This window comes from Bos taurus, chromosome 8, assembly GCF_002263795.3.
Source record: "Bos taurus isolate L1 Dominette 01449 registration number 42190680 breed Hereford chromosome 8, ARS-UCD2.0, whole genome shotgun sequence".
NCBI classification, from domain to species: domain Eukaryota; kingdom Metazoa; phylum Chordata; class Mammalia; order Artiodactyla; family Bovidae; genus Bos; species Bos taurus.
Window position 1 is genome coordinate 61,589,067 of NC_037335.1, and position 17,744 is coordinate 61,606,810.

The following is a 17,744-nucleotide window of genomic DNA, read 5'->3' on the forward strand; positions in this document are numbered from 1 at the left end:
AAGAAAAGTTATGACCAACCTAGACAGCATATTAAAAAGCCGAGACATTACTTTGCCAACAAAGGTCCGTCTAGTCAAGGCTATGGTTTTTCCAGTAGTCATGTATGGATGTGAGAGTTGGACTGTAAAGAAAGCTAAGCGCTGAAGAATTGATGCTTTTGAATTGTAGTGTTGGAAAAGACTCTTGAGAGTCCCTTGAACTGCAAGGAGATCCAACCAGTCCATCCTAAAGGAAATCAGTCCTGAATACTCATTGGAAGGACTGATGAACTCCAATACTTTGGCCACCTGATGTGAAGAAATGACTCATTTGAAAAGACTCTGATGCTGGGAAAGATTGAAGGTGGGAGAAGGAGACAACAGAGGATGAGATAGTTGGATGGCATCACTGACTCAGTGGACATGAGTTTGAGTAAACTCCAGGTTGGTGATGGACAGGGAGGCCTGGCATGCTGCAGTCCATGGGGTCGCAAAGAGTCGGACACGACTGAGCAACTGAACTGAATTGAACTGACTGTGAGCAAAGGTTAGGAATAAGGATTAGGAGATTGGAGGGATGAAGCTGAAAAGCAAGGTCAGGGTCAAGAACTGGAAGTTGAGTGAAAAGAAAGGTGTGTAAAATAACAGCTAAGGAGTGAAAATTAGAGTAAGGGTTCTGAGAGAGCTGGGAGCATGGGCTGCTCTTCTCTTCCTCAAATCCTCCTTTACTGCCAATACTACACGCTGCCAGCACCAAAGACCACACTGCCAAGCCTTTGTCACCGCCAAAAGACCCTAGTTTGGAAGATCAGCAGGATGCAAGATAAGCTTTTTCTTCTCCTTCCACTGCTCTTGCCTATCACTCCTCCCAACCCTGCCCTCCAAGAGGCTGGTGCCAAACAAGAATCAGAGAGCACAGCTTTGTGGAGAAGAGGGGCTGAGTAATAGAATGCATTCCCCGTGGCAGGATCACCTGCTAAAAGGGGAAGATCTTGATCTGCCTAAACCTGTCAGGGAGATGGTCAGCCAAGATGGTGGCCCACCAGCAGGATGCTGTCTGAAAGACGGGCGTGCCCAAGTCAGTCAGTTCCAGGACAGAGTCTGATAGTACTGCACTTCAACTTCAAAATAATTTACAACAAACTTCGTGCTTTATCCTGTTCAGAACTTTACACCTGCACTGTATTGTCCCAGAAATGTTCCTTTCTCAGGTGCTACATTTTCCTAAAATTTACAATGACTAGCCAGCCAACTGATTATCCAGATAAAAAAACATCTGTAGCCACTTAACACTCAGACGATGGTACAAACTTCACAAAGGTATGAAAAAATCTATAGAAACCATTCATCAATGGCTTCTTTTAGCTGCTTGTATATTTGAGACTATATTTTAACATTTTTAAGAAGTCTAAATATATTTTCTGTTATTTAGAAAATGTTGCCTGACACCCATTTGAGTTGCCCTTGACACACACAACCTTTTCAGCAATTTTTAAAAACAGCCTTTATTGCCTTTTACCCCTGACAGATCAAGATACATATTTCTTAAGAAAAAAAACTAAACTTTTATCAAGAAGAAAGCCATTCTGAAGCACTGGAGACACTATTATTGATGGTGCCTTTTCAGGAAGAAGATGAAAAATGGATTTAATTCATTTATTATACCAAGTTCACTTTCAAAGCAGTATATCCCTTCATTATGAATTATTTATCAAATCAAGAGTATTCAGCAAGCAACTGATACTTCACCTGCTGAGCTGCTTTTAACATTCTATTCAAAATAAAATACAATGTATGTTACTAAATGTGCTTAGATTTTTGTATTATCTGTGATTCTTCTCAAAACAGAACCCCTAAACAGTGGGTTTTATTCTGCCTGTACTCCTTTGGCAGATCCTCTCTGCAGTAGAGACGAAAACGGAAGGACTACAAAATTGAAGGTCTTGCATTTTTAAAGAAAGACAGCTGAGTGGATTTTAAATTATAACTCACTAATTAAGATGTATTGAAAAATCAATTACACCAAGTTAACAACATCTTGTACAGAAGAAAGGGGGAGTGATTCACCCTGATTATTTTAAACTTTTAAGAAGCAGGAAATAAAGCATTTGTAAACTGTTATCAAGTACACAAAGTAACAAGCACCAAGCATAGTCTCTAAAAAGCAGACCCAGCACTCAATCATCCTTTAAAATGTCAAAGAAACAAATCAGTTTGCTAGTTTCCATCTATATAAGGAAAAATATTACTTTCAATGGGATTCTTTTCAGTAACAAACTTTCTTTTTAGTGCAAAGGCAGATTTGGAAACTTAATTGGTTACAATTAACATGGAATTAATTGGATACAAAAGTCTTTTAATAGTACCATGTTTCATTAAATCTAGGATGACAGTGCTTATAAAGTGCAACCCCATTTAATGTAACATTAGGGGGGGAAAGTGCTGCCAATTAAACTATGGCAGAATGCTCACTTGGGCACCCCACCCCCACCTCCTGGGTCGTTAATACTAAAATGTGAACAGAATGCAGTTTAGAATCGAGGAAATACTGGAACCTTAAACATATCATTCAGATATGTTAGAATATCACAAGGAAAATTATCTACAGATAAAATAATCTTAGATACTAAAACCGTAATCTATCTATATTACACTAAAATGTCAGTACTCTAACACAATTCCTAATCTGTTTGAGCTGTCAGAAAGGTAACTCAAAGCTTTTAATAAATGTATAATTAGTCAAATGCAAGGCACCTCCTAAAATTGGAATCTGGAGATTAAAGGCCACTATTCAGTGATGGAAATGATGAAAACAACTGTAAGAGCAATAGTTCACTCAGAAACAGCTGGTCTTTTAGCCTCAGTTCACTTTATATTTAGACAAAAGGTGCCTTGTAGAGTTACATTCCATCCCACCTGCTACACTCATAAAATCTGGCTTTACTGGACAGCATCCATATTTGAGAAATGTTAAATACGGTAAAAAAAAAAAAAAAGGAACTCTTGTTCTTAAAACTGACAGGAAAAGTATCTGTTTACAATAGACTTACATTAAAAAAAACAAAACCTTTAGACTAATATGGAATCAATACCTTGGGCTTTTCTTTCCCCATTCCAAAGAGAATTTGAGGCAGATTCAAGATTCTGTACAGCACTAGAGCAAATTTTGTCATTTCTCACTGTACATAAGATATTTTTAAGTCTTGCCCATACTAAAGAACTCCAACATAATTCACGCTAAGTACTTTAAATACTAAACATTTACCCATACATACATTCTGTACCCAAGTATTTTTTTAATGACTTCAACTTCTCGTCATAGTCTTGAGACAAAGCCTCTTTTGAGAGCACTGACCCCCTAAGTTTAGCAAAACACCCCACTCTAAAATGCTTTTCTTCCAAATCTGATCACTTTCAGGATTTTGCTAGACACTTCAAATAGCCAGAATACAGCTTGCCAGTATCCCCTGCGAACCATGTTTTGACACAAATTTTAGGAAAGAAAAGGGAAAGCAAGAAAACATGTTGATTTCAGGACTCTAAAAGTCCTGGTTCGTTTTATTTAGCAAAACACAAGAGCCCAGAACAAGCCCTTAACCAGTTAAGTCTTACCTGGCAAGTCACCAAGCCAACAGGGGTGGCAAAGCCAGTCTTCCCAAATTTCCTGGGATTTCCAGACCAGACTAAAGCAGTAGAAGGAGGCCTTCCCTTGGTTTAGGGGCTTTTTTCCAAAATCCTCTCTCTCTCCTCTCTCCACCTGGTCTCTTTCTCTCTCTGCTAATCTTTTAGCTTACCACGCTCACCACGGAAACCACAAAAACAGAACGCAGTTTCTCCAGAAAACAATGAGACACCTAACCCACCTTCTTTAAATTAATCTAAATCACAACAGTCAGTACAAGGATAACAAATCATCAGTGATGTCTAAGGCACAGCATTCTCTTCAACCTCTAAAGAAAGATCCCAACGTACATAATATCTTCTACCTACTACAACTGAAAGGTATATGAGCATATTTTGGATTTTTGCTTCAATTCTTGAAGGTGAAGGGTTTCTTACTTTCATTCGTTAAAATTAACCAGAACCCAAGCATACTACTTAGTATTCAAGACTTTGCTGCGCCTTTATCTATATTTTTTTCCTCCAAATTATTAAGAATTTGGGTCCTATTTAGAAATTAGCTTCCACAGTACCCTCCACGATGCCAGAAAGCAGAATGACTTAACGACAAAGGACTTTCTTTAGAAGGAAACAACCTAACCCTCGACGCCCCCCCCCCTTTAATTTACTGCCTAATGTTAGTATCTAAGTAGTATAAATCTTTATGTCCTCCAAACGAGGGGATGAGGGGGCAAGGCTGTTCTTCCCACTGCATTCCCCACAGCTCCTAGCACGAAGCTTGGAAGCAGAGGCCGTCCAATAAATGCCTATAAACACTTTAGTCCTCTGATAAGTTGGGGCATTCCAAAACACTAACTCCATCCGTGCAGGGTCAGCCTCCGGTTCCCGATTCCAGACCGCCTTGGCCTTGCTCTGATGAAATGAAACCTCGTCGCTCAAAAAGACCCAGGATGGGGGCAAGGGAGCCACCCGACCCCATCCCGCAGATCTTCTATTCACCTCGCCAGGCTGTTGGTCGCAAGCCGTTCCCACCCGAGCCCCGTAACCAACGTCGCCCGCCGGCAGATGCAAGTGGGCAAGAACCCCCGCCCCACCCTGCGGACAGACAGCCTGGCGTCGGGACACGGGGGACGCCTGCGCAGAACACGCCTCCCACTAGCCTGGCCCCTCCGTTCCGAGGGTTAACAATACTCCCTCAGAAAGACAGACAGGGTAGGCGGGGGTAGGGTGTGGAGGGGAACCAGTACGCGTCTGCGCGCGTCTGGACGCCAGGACGAGACCCCGCTCGCGCCGCCCACCCAGCACCCCTAGAGCTCAACCGTCTCCACGTGAGCGCGCCCGCGCGCGCCACCATAGCTCGCGTTGACAGGGTCGCCTCACCTGAGCCGGGCTCCGCCCCCCTTCTCGAAGGAGGAGGCGGTGACCCTTCTCCGATCCCACCCGACAGTGTCGGAGGACGTGGAAACGTCCAGGCTGGCGCCTCCGTGATGGGATTCCTCCCTTTTCCGCCCACCCCGCCTCTAGTCCCTCAGCTCCTTCAGCCAGTTCGCCACCGCACTCTGAGAATACCGCGGCGGCTGCCCACAGCAAACGGAAGTGACGCAACACGACTCACATACTCCGCGGCTTTCCTCCTCCTCTCCCAGCCTGTGCTGCAACCAATCAGAAGGGGAGAGGGCGGGGCAGAGTCAGAAGGGCAGCCAGTCGATGCTCGGAATCCGGAGGAATTTACTCTGTCCCCGGAAAGCTGACCAATCCAGGGTCCCAAGAACCTCGCTGTGTTTACTACCGACCGAATCCGTGAGCCCTGCGACCAATAACCGTTTGCCTTACAACACGTAAAACTGTTATCAAACGCCTTTTAAGGCGGTATTTATCACCAAGCGGCTCTAGGTTTGGACTACAGAAAAGCGGCTGTGTGCCGAAGCCAATCGAGAACCGTTGTGGTGGAGGCCAGCAGGTTTTCCGCCGAATCCCACCAATCACAACCACTACTGCCTGATATCTGAGCCAGGTGTGAGCAGATCCCGCGAGGTAGTGGGTCCCACTGCTGCCTGGACCCTAAGGATTCCTCCATACTCACGGGGCCCGGTTCCCTCTTTGGTGATCCCGGGCCCCCTCGACTGCGAATTCCCTTTGCGGGGCTCACACAGTCACCGGGTCCGAGGTTGAGATCCCACCTCGTAGATTTTGGAATAAAATAAAGTTCCAAGAAGATGTTTAGGTTGAACTAAGCCGAGATCCAGGCTAAAGACGTTGAACTGAAAATGGGATGGATCCATCTGACCGCAATTGAGTCTGACACTGTCCCACAGGCAATCCCGGTGGCGACGTCGCGAAGCGCTGGCGCCCAAGTAGTCTGGCACTTAGCGCGGTATTCTGTGTGTTGTGTGTGTCGCTCAGTCGTGTCGGACTCTTTGCGACCCCATGGACTGTAGCCCAGCAGGCTCCTCTGTCCATGAGATTCTCCAAGCAAGAATACTGGAGTGGGTTGCCATTTCCTTCTCCAGGGGATCTTCCCGACCCAGGGATCGAACCCGGGTCTCCCGCATTGCAGGCAGATTCTTTACTGTGCAGGTCAAATGAGCCTGCAGTCTCCAGAACCAAGCCTCCAGAGAACAGAATTGCAAACGTGGAAGGATTGCGGACTTCGGTGGGATTTTGTCAGAAAAGGGCTAGCTCTGGGCGGCTTGATGGAGAGCCTGGGCCCAGACGGACACTGGCCCAGGCGCTTCCGACGGCGCGGGGCCTTGGGGCAGAAAGAAGCTCTTCCTCGGCAGGAGCGCTACGTGGCTCCCGAGACAAAGGCAGGCTGGGGAACGCCGTTCTTTTTAGGGGGTAGGGGGGAGGGCGGGGGTGTATTATTTTTCAAAGGGGAACATCCCACTTCAGCACTCAACATCCAGTTATCATTACATCTGACCCATCCCTTCAGACCATATGCGTTGTTAATGTTGGTTTTGGTTTTCTTTTTTTTCCTTTGAGGCCTCAAATGAAGTCTGATGGTAAATTGTATTCGTTAAGATTCTCTGACATTTTATAGCCCTTGCTTGTATTTTACTGCCAGATTGGGCAGCTTCGGGGGAAAAAAGGGGAGGGGGACGCTGACAATAAGCCAGTCGTTTCACATGTGTGACCCTTAGAGACATACTATGAGCTAGATGTTGTTTCAAACTTACAGACTGGCAAAAAATATAAAAGATGTGTATGTTCGGTTCTCAGGGGAGTGTGAGAAAAAAGTCCCATCCTATACTGCAGTTGGGAGTATCATTGCTACTTCCTGAAGATAACTTGGTATTTCAAATTTTAAATTATATGTTCATTCCCTTCTAGCTGGCAATTCCTTTCTAGAAATTCTCCTTAAATAAACAAATGTGGGAAAGTATGTACAAGATTGTTGAGCACAGCTTTATTAGTGGCAGACAAAAATGTGAATGTGCATCTATAGAGGATTACAATACATGGATATACACTGTATATGTATTCTGACTCCTTTATCACTAATGATCTCATATACATACAAAACAAAACGTAAAAACCTGTGTGTGGATGTACACATAAAAGCTGGTAAATGTATGGCTGAGTATGAAAAGATACCATCAAACTGTTCATAAAAATTACCTCAAGGTACTGAAAAGGAATGAAAGGAAGTTGGAAAGGTGATAAGGAAATACTTTAAGAAGGCCTTATTAATTTTTTGCCTTTACATACATCTGTATCAATTTAATTTTTTAATGAGCTTTATTATTTTAATAGTACTTATGAAAACCAGGAATTTTAGATTGAGTTTTCAACTCATTGACAAAATTATTCCTAAATTAAGCTATAAATTTCCTAAGAAAAGTATAATTAAGATACTTTTGGAAGCTAGACATTGATTCTAAATTCATAAGAGACGCTAATACTACAAGAATAGCCAAGAAAAATCTGGGGGAAATTAACAAGGCAGCCATTGTTGTTGTTTAGCCACTTAGTCTGTCCAACTCATGGAAACCTCGTGGACTGCAGCACACCAGGCTTCCCTGTCCTTCACTATCTCTGGGAGTTTACTCAAACTCGTGTCCCTTGAGTCGATGATGCCATCCAACCACTGTCTCCCCCTTCTCTGTCTCCCCTGCTGTACCCCCTTCTCCTGCCCTCAATCTTTCCCAGCCTCAGGGTCTTTTCCAGTGAGTCAGCTCTTCGAATCAGGTGCCCAAAGGATTGGAACTTTAGCATCAATCTTTCCAATAAATAGTCAGGGTTGATTTCCTTTAGCATTGACTGGTTTGATCTCTTTGCTATCCAAGGGACTTTTAGAAGTCTTCTCCAGCACCACAGTTTGAAAGCATTAATTCTTTGGCACTCGGCCTTTATGGTCACTTTCACATCTGTACATGACTACTGGAAAAACCATAGTTTTGACTATACGGATCGTGGTCAGCAAAGTGATGTCTCTGCTTTTTAATAAGCTATCTAGGTTTGTCGTAGCTTTTCTTCCAGGGAGCAAGTATCTTTTAATTTTGTGGCTGCAGTCACTGTCTGCAGTGATTTTGGAGCCCAAAAAATAAGATATGCCACTGTTTCCAGTTTTTCCCCATCTATTTGCCATGAAGTGGTGGGACTGGATGTCATAATCTTAGTTCTTTGAATGTTGAGCTTTAAGCCAGCTTTCTCACTCTCCCCTTTCACCCTCATCAAGAGGTTTTTCAGTTCCTCTTTACTTTCTGCCATTAGAGTGGTATATCATTAGCATATCTGAGGTTATTTGTATTTCTCCCAGCAATCTTGATTCCAGCTTGTGATTCATCCATTCCAGCATTTCATGTGGTATAGTTTACATATAAGTTAAATAAACAGGGTGACAATATACACCCTTGACATACTCCTTTCCCAATTTTGAACCAGTTGGTTGTTCCATGTCTGGTTCTAACAGTTGCTTCTTGACCTGCATACAGGTTTCTCAGGGGACAGGTAAAGTGGTCTGGTATTCCCACAGTTACAAGTGTATTTCATAATTCTTTATTATGTATTTTTTTAAAAATATGGGAGATGGAGATTCTGGGAAGATGGGAGAGTAGAAAGCACCAAGAATCTGTCTTTCCACCCAGATAATAACTACACTGGCAGAATCTGTTTGGTGTAACTATTTTGGAGCTCTGAAGTCTATTGAAGGTTTGTGACTTTGAGGGGAAGGCTTGGATGGCAAATTGCAGTTGATTTTGGCCAAGCCAGCTCTTCTTCGTTCAGTAGGAGGTACTGATCCCCTGCCTCTCAGTAGTATGACAGGCACCTGTGCACAGGTTCCTGGAGAAACCTGCACCAGCTTATAGAGCCAGGATGGGCAAAAAGGACCCCGTCCTCCAAATATTAGGGTTCACTGATTGCTGCTTTTGATCTTAGAGGTACAGATGAAGAGGTAGATGTCTATTATCCACCTTATCCACCATTGTTTCAAACTCCCCTAGTCATCACCACCTGAAGTGACTTCTGGGCATTTTCAAGCAAAAACTGACAGAATTGAAGTGAGAAATAGAGAATTCTATAATAATAGTTAGAGGTTTCAATATTGCATTCTCAATAATGATTAGAACAACCAGACAGAAGAAAAGTAAGGAAATAGAGGACTTAACACAATTAACCAACTAGACCTAAGAGACACATACAAAACACTCTATCAAATAAAAACCATATACATATACTTGTTAAGTGCACCTGGTACATTTTCCAGGATAGACCACACCTTAGGCCACAAATTAAGTCTCAACAGATTTTAAAAGATATTGTACAAGTTAAAAAGCAGTAACAGAAGTGAAAGTGGAAAATTCAGAAAGTTGTATAAATTAAACAATAAGCCCTTAAAACACCAACAGATCAAATTACAAGTTACAGAGGAAATTAGAGAATACTTAGAGATTATTGAAAATGAAAATACAGCAGACCAAAATTTATGGAACACAGCAAAGCAGTGCTAAGGGGGAAATTTATAGCTATAAATGCTTACATTAAAAAATAAGAAAGATCTCAAATCAACAAACTAACTTTGCAATTTAAATACTAGGGAAAAACTAAATTAGACTCAAAGCTGCAGAAGGAAAAAAAATAGTAACAGTCAGAGCAGATATAGGTAAAATAAAGAATAGAGAAACAAAGTTAATGAAACTGAAAGTTGGTTTTTTGAAAAAATAAACAAAATTGACCATCCATCAGATAGATGGACTAAGAAAAAAACAGAAGATGCAAATTACTAAAATCAGAAATGAAAATGAGGACTACCAGTTCTGTAGAAATAAAAATAATTGTAAGAATATTCTGAACAAGTGTGTCAACACAAAAAAATTAGTTATATTTCTATATACCAACAGTGAACAATCTCAAGAGGAAATTATGAAAATGCCATTTACAGTGTCATCTGAAAGAATAAAATACTTCGGGATTAACCAAAAGTGAAAGACTTGTACAAAGAAAATTATAAAATATTACTGAAAGAAATTGAATTCATGGAAACACATTCTGTGTTCATGGATTGGAAGACTTAAGTTAATTTTATTAGGATGTCAATGCTATCCAAAGCAATCTATAGATTCAATGCAATCACTATTAAGAATTTCAATGGTGTTTTGCCAAAATAGAAAGCCCATCCTAAAATTTATATGAAATATTTCCCAAACAGACAAAACTATCTTGAAAAAGAACAAAGCTACAGGACTCACATTGCCTGATTTCAAAATTTACTAGAAAGCCACAGTAATCGAAACTGTGGTATCAGCATAAACATATAGACCAGTGAGATGAAACAGGGAGCCCAGAAAGAAACCTTTGCATATACATGGTTCTTTGCATATACAATGAGTTTTGAAAAGGGTACCAAGACCATTCAATGGGAAAAGAACAGTCTTTTCAACAATTGGTGCTGGGAAAACTGGATATCCACAAGCAAAATAATGAAACTGGACCCTTATATAAAATCTCATACAAAAATTAACTCAAAATGGATCAAATACTTGAATATAAGATCTAAAACTATAAAACTCTTAGAGGAAAACATAGGACAAAAGCTTTGTAACAATTGTCAATAATTTCTTGGCTATGACACCGAAGTCAGAGATAGCAAAAAAAAAAATAGACAAACTGAACTTGAAAATTTTAAAGACAAAATCAACTGAGTGAAAAGTCAACCCATAGGATGGGAGAAAATATTTGTAAATCATATATCTGATAAAAGATTAATATATAAAATATATAGAGAACTAAAACTCAACAATCAAAAAACCAAAAGACATAACTCAAGAGTGAGCAAAGAATCAAAAGTGGATAGTCCTCCAAGGATGATATACAAACTGCCAATAAACACATGAAAAGATGCTCAAAACCTCTGATCATTAGGAAAATGCAAAGCAAAACTTTGAGCTACCACTTCACACCCATTAGGATGGCTATTGTCGATAAAATTAAACACAAGTGTTGGCAAGAATATGGAGAAAATGGAACGCTTGTGCAATGTTGGTAGTAATATAATATGGTACAGCTGCTATGGAAAAAACAGTACAGTGGTTCCTCAAAAAATTAAAAATGGAATTACCATATGATCCAGCAAGTCCACATCTGGATATATACTAAAATGATTGAAGTGGTGTCTCAAAGAGAGATTTGTACACGGAACAATAGCACCGTTGTTCATAATGGCTAAAACGTGATTAATCCAAGTGTCTATCAATGGATGAATGGCTAAGTAAAATGAGGTTATATTCACATTGAAATATCATTCAGCCTTTAAAGGAAGGTAATTCTGACATATGTTAGAACATGGATGAACCTCGAAAACATTATACTAAGTGAAATAAGCCAGTCACAAGAAGACAAATACTGTATGATTCCACCTATATTAGGTGCTTGCTGCTGCTGCTGCTGCTAAGTCACTTCAGTTGTGTCCGACTCTGTGCGACCCCAGAGACAGCAGCCCACCAGGCTCCCCCGTCCCTGGGATTCTCCAGGCAAGAACACTGGAGTGGGTTGCTATTTCCTTCTCCAATGCAAGAAAGTGAAAAGTGAAAGTGAAGTCGCTCAGTCATGTCTGACCCTCAGCGACCCCATGGATTGCAGCCTTCCAGGCTCCTCTGTCCATGGGATTTTCCAGGGAAGAATAGTGGAGTGGGGTGCCATTGCCTTCTCTGATATGAAGTGCTTAGAGTAGTCAAATTCATCTGAGACAAAAACAGAATGGTGATTGCTGAGGCTTGGGTGAGGTAGGAATGGAGTTATTATTTAATAGGTACAGAGTGTCAGTTTTACAAGATGAAAAGGACTAAGGAGATGGATGGTGGGGATGGTTGCACAACATTATGAATGTATTTAATGCCACTGAACCTGTACACTTAAAAACAGTTTAAATGATAAATTTTTATATGTGTATTTTACCACGATAAAAAAAAAAACTATTTGATACTGAATGACAGACCAATCAGTGGTTCAAAACAGAGGGTCCAGAATAGACCTAAATATAAAAGACTTTAAAGTATGAAGAAGTTGTTATTTCAAATCAATGGAAGAAATATAATTTTGGTGTTTTTTTTTTTTAAGAGATTGTGAAACTACGAAGTCTTTTGGGAAAAATATTATGTTGAATACCTTCCCAACTTCTTACCACAAATGTATTATCAAATAAATCAAATAACATATTTTAAAAACTAAACTATAAAAGAAGAAAACATAGGACAGGCTATCCATTAGAAACCTATTTAAGTGTAAAGACACAAATAGGTTAAGAGTGAAAAATGTAGACACTCGCTTCTTAGAAGGAAAGCTGTGACAAATCTAAATAGCATATTAAAAACCAGAGACATCACTTTGCCAACAATGGTCTGTATAGTCAAAGCTATGGTTTTTTTAGTAGTCATGTATTGATGTGAGAGTTGGACCATAAAGAAGACTGAGCACCGAAGAATTGATGCTTTCGAACTGTGGCGCTGGAGAAGACTCTTGAGAATCCCTTGACTGCAAGGAGATCAAACCAGTTAATCCTAAAGGAAATCAACCCTGACTATTCATTGAAAGGCCTGATGCTGAAGCTGTAGCTCCAATACTTTGGCTACCTGACTCAAAGAGCTGACTCATTCGGAAAAGACCCTGATGCTGGGAAAGATTGAAGGTGGGAGAAGAAGGGGACGACAGAGCATGAAATGGTTGGATAGCATCACCAACTCAATGGACATGAGTTTGAGCAAATTCTGGAAGATAGTTAAGGACAGGGGAGCCTTGTGTGCTACAGTCCATAGGGTCGCAAAGAGTTGGACACGACTGAGCAAATGAACAACAACAATAAATACAGAAAAAGATGTATCATGCAAATACCAATCAATAGAAAGCCAGAGTGACTATCAGCCCAGGTGGGTTTCATGACAAGTTCTATTGTAAGAGATAGAGGACAATTCTAATGACAAAAGAGTTAATCCATCAAGAAGAAATGACAACCCTGAATAGCATGATCCTAGTAACAAACCTTCGAAAGAAAGAGAAGAAAACTGACAAATGAAAAGAGAAACTCTAGAGACTTAACAGTACCCTTGAGTGTGCTTTTTTCCATTTTTGTGTTCCTTCTAGGAAGTTAATTTCTAGGATAGGTTCAATTCTGGTATAGCATATTTTCATTCTTATTTCTCCCAAACTGCCTTGGATAGTGTCAGACGACAGAGACAGGATTTTTAAAACATCTGAAAATCCTTTAGAGAAACATTTGTGTATTAACAATCTTTTTTATTTATTTTTTATAGGGCAAAACAATCATATAATTTAATGTTGAATTAAGCAGTAAGCTGAATGTCTGGGTCTCCAAATTGGCTTTGAACCCAAGAAATCTTTTTTTAAATGTTCATATTCTTTCATTCATTAATGCAAGTCTTAAAACTCTATCCAAAGGAATCCATCCAAAAAAGGAGTTTTATGCTTTAGAATTCACTGAAATGTTCTACATAAGAGTGAAAAACGGGGTGAGGGGGAGGTTCCCTGGGGGTCCAGTGGTTAAAAATCCACCTGCCAGTGCAGGGGACGTGGGTTTGATCCCTGCTGCAGGAAGACCCCACATGCTGAAGGGTAACTAAGCCCATGCACCACAGCTACTGAATCTGTGCTCTAGAGCTTAAGAGCCGCAACTACTGAAGCCCCTGTGCCTAGAGCCTGGGCTCTGCAACAAGAGAAGCCACTGCAATGAGAGGCCCTCCCACCGCAAGGAAAAGGAGCCCCCACTCGCTGCAACTGGAGAAAGCCCACACGCAGCAATGAGGATCCAGGGCAGCCAAAAAAAAGCAAAGTTTAAAAAAAAAAAAAATGAAAAACTGGGAACAGCCCAAGTGTTCACTTAGAGGATTGTATCTATAAACTCTGTGAGAACACTGAATGTAGTATCATGAGAGATTTGAGAAAATGCTTACAAGATAATGTTAAATTTTCTAAAAGGAGAATACAAAATTGGATACAATATTATATCAGTTGTATAAATATACATATGCACAGAGAAAATGTAGAAAAAAATAAAACAATGCTAACAATATTGCCTTAGGTGGGCAAGGGACCATGGGTCACTATAATTGTATTCTTTATATTTTTCTGTGTTTTCCTCAACACTGGACATCAAATATGTATTGGTTTGATCATTTTTTTTTAAATCTCACAAATGTTATTGGGGAAAATTACTTCTCAGGTGGCTGGCTCAATGGTGAAGAATTGCCTGCCAAGCAGATGTGGGCTTAATCCCTGGGTCAAGAAGGTCCCCTGGAGATGGAAATGGCAGCTCACTGCAGTATTCTTGCTTGGGAAATTCCATGGACAGAGGAGCCTGGTGGGCTACAGTCCATGGGGTTGCAAGGAGTTGGACACGACTCAGCGACTAAACAACAAAAATATATGAACAGACTGAATCTAACACAATTAAATTTAACAGTCCTTCATTCAAGGTCTGAATCTTTGTTTTTAAAAAATTGCAGGGATGATGGGACTTAGCAGAAGTGAAGTCAAGAATTTTTGTTTATTGTTAACCCTAAATAAGTTAATTGAATAGTACAGATGCTTTGAATAAAAACACATATTGGTTTCATTAGGAGAGGCATGGTAAGTAGCACAAAGGAAGTGATGGGTCCTTTCTGTTCTGTGTTACCCAGACCAGAGCTAAAGTATTGATCTGTGTGGGGCCCCACAATGTGATCGATACAGAGATATTGGTGTGTGTCCAGCAGTGGTGACCAGGATGAGGAGAGAAACTGGTATGGGAAATAGCTGAGGGGCTGGAAGGAGTTGCTGAGAAGTAGAGTGGCATCACTGATGCAATGAACATGAATTTGGGCAAACTCCAAGAGATGGCGAGGGACAGGGAGGCCTGGTTTGCTGCAGTCCACGGGGTCAAAAGAGTCGGACGCAACTGGACGACTGAACAACAGCAACAACAACAAGAGGGGCAGATAAGCAGAAAGCATGATCAGAGTATTCAGGCTTTTTTGGTTTCAGGGCAGAGGAGTTGGTGATGTCCTGTGTGGCCCTGGAGAGCAGAAACTGGAACTACAGGAGAAGCTACAAAAGATTCAGCTCTGTGTAAGGAAAAGTCTATCCTAGATGAGTCTTCTTTATAAGAAATGAGTCGTCTATGTCTATAGGTATACAAGTAGTCTGCATCAGGAATATGAAGGAAAGGAGAGAAAGAACAGGAGAGGGAGACAAACACACAAAAAGGAAGGCAGAGAGGCAGAAGATACAGTGTTGAGAGCTCAATGCAAGTTGCAGCAAATGATCTGACCTGCCCTGTTCTTGTCTTGCTAGTGATATCCTGAATCGCCAGCAGATGGAGATATTACCCCAGGAAAGGTGGTCTCTGCCTGCCCCCTCCCCCAATCCTCCAATTCCTTTTTGGAAAGAAGCATATTTTCCTTTTCTGAAAAATAACGCTAAGAGAATTCCAGAAGTCTCTGAATTTCCAAACTAAATTTATAAACAAACATTTTGTGGTAAATCCTGCCTGTGATTACCCCTGACTCTAATTTAGAAGAGATCACTATAGCTTCTGGCATTTTGGTCAGTGAAAAAGAGGGGAGTGAAAAAGTTGGCTTAAAACTCAACATTCAGAAAACTAAGATCATGGCATCTGGTTCCATCACTTCATGGCAAATAGATGGGGAAACAGTGGAAACAGTGATAGACTTTATTTTGGGGGGCTCCAAAATCACTGCAGATGGTGACTGCAGCCATGAAATTAAAAGATGCTTGCTCCTTGGAAGAAGAGTTATGACCAACCTAGACAGCATATTGGAGAAGGCAATGGCACCCGACTCCAGTACTCTTGCCTGGAAAATCCCATGGACGGAGGAGCCTGGTAGGCTGCAGTCCATGGGGTCGCAAAGAGTCGGACACAACTGAAGCGACTTAGCAGCAGCAGCAGCAGCAGCAACAGCAACAGCAGCAGACAGCATATTAATAAGCAGAGACATTACTTTGCCAACAAAAGTCTGTCTAGTCAAATCTATGGTATTTCCAGTAGTCATGTATGCATGTGAGAGTTGGATTGTAAAGAAAGTTGAGCGCTGAAGAATTGATGCTTTTGAACTGTGGTTGGAGAATATGCTTGAGAGTCCCTTGGACTGCAAGGAGATCCAACCAGTCCATCCTAAAGGAAATCAGTCCTGAATACTCATTGGAAGGACAGATGCTGAAGCTGAAACTCCAATACTTTGGCCACCTGATGCGAAGAAATGACTCATTGGAAAAGACTCTGATGCTGGCAGGGATTGGGGGCAGGAGGAGAAGGGGACGACAGAGGATGAGATGGCTGGATGGCATCACTGACTTGATGGACATGAGTTTGAACAAGCTCCAGGAGTTGGTGATGGACAGGGAGGACTGGCGTGCTGCAGTCCATGGGTCTCAAAGAGTTGGACACAGCTGAGCATCTGAACTGAACTGAGTATGTCATCTTGCCCCATTCCAGTTCCATATGTATGTATGTATGTGTGTATATATATATATACACACATGGGATCTGTGTGTTTAGAATCATTGTTAAATGATTAAACAATATAGGTGCATACTACAGCCCCCTTCCCATTAATATTTTCCTTTTGATAGAATCTGTCACTTTGCACTCTTGCCTGTGGGAATTCTGGGAGTCTTTGCTCTCAAGCAATGTGTCATATTCTTCACTCTTCCACTCAGCTATAAAGCATCCAATTCTTAGGGCTTTCACAGACTTTGACTGGTAAAGATGTACCTTAAAAGGGAAAGTCTTAGACTTTCCTGGTGGTCCAGTGGTTAAGATTCCCAACTTCCACTGCAGAGGGTCATGGGTTTGATCCCTGGATCCCTGGTTGGGGAAATTCCACATGCCTTGCAGTGGGGGAAAAAAAAGAAAAGAAAATACTCTTGTACAACAGTGCTCCACAAACTTGAAGGGCAAATGAGTTACCTAGTGATCCTGTTAAAGTGCAGATTCGAATTCCTAGGTGATGTTGATGCTCTTGGTCCAAAGATCACACACTTTGAGTAGCAAGGCCATATAATATGTCCCTATATGAGGAGGGGCAAGACACTTCTCTCAAGAACTATAATTGATTCCTTGTATCCACTGCTGTCTTCTTTGTCACTTGTTAACTATGATTTAACTCTTCCTGTTTCATTCAACCATCCCACATTTACAGAGAATCTGCTATTTGTAAACAGAATGCCAGTTAAATTTAAGCAACTTTAGTGTTTTTAAGCTCCAGTCCCTATGCTAGGCTCCTAGGATTTGTGATGATTCAGACTTATTCCTTGGCTTGTCATTCATTTCATTTAACCTTTATTGAGGGTCTACTATGTTCCAGACACTGCTCCAGGAGCTAAAGATTCAGCAGTGAACAAAACAAACAAATCTGTTTATTTTCAAATCTGGGAATATTTGAAAGAAAAACTAAATGATGATAGTAGCAGATTCTAATCTATTGAATAAAATAGGAATTCACAAGTCCACACTGATGTACATAAATAAATAGGAAGTGTGATGAACAGGATATTCACTTAGTCTATATGTACCTGCCCACAAAATACCTGTTAATTACAAAGGGAAAACAATACTGTGGAGAAGCCTGGTTGATACCACTTCAGTTAAGTGATCAAAGTTACTATCAGCAGTAATGGAACAAATTGAAATC

The 17,744-nt window shown here is 41.0% G+C and overlaps 1 protein-coding gene across 5 annotated transcripts in view; it reads right to left on the reverse strand.

Annotated features, from left to right (window-relative positions):
• ZBTB5 (zinc finger and BTB domain containing 5) overlaps positions 1-5,208 on the reverse strand; it is a 28,800-nt gene extending 23,592 nt beyond the window's left edge. For 2 of the 5 annotated variants that reach the window (XM_024995719.2, XM_059889094.1), the window contains exon 1: positions 3,592-5,208. The gene's annotated coding sequence lies outside the window, so the exon portion shown is untranslated. 5 annotated transcript variants of the gene reach the window in all.
• Between the last annotated feature and the right edge of the window lie 12,536 nt (positions 5,209-17,744).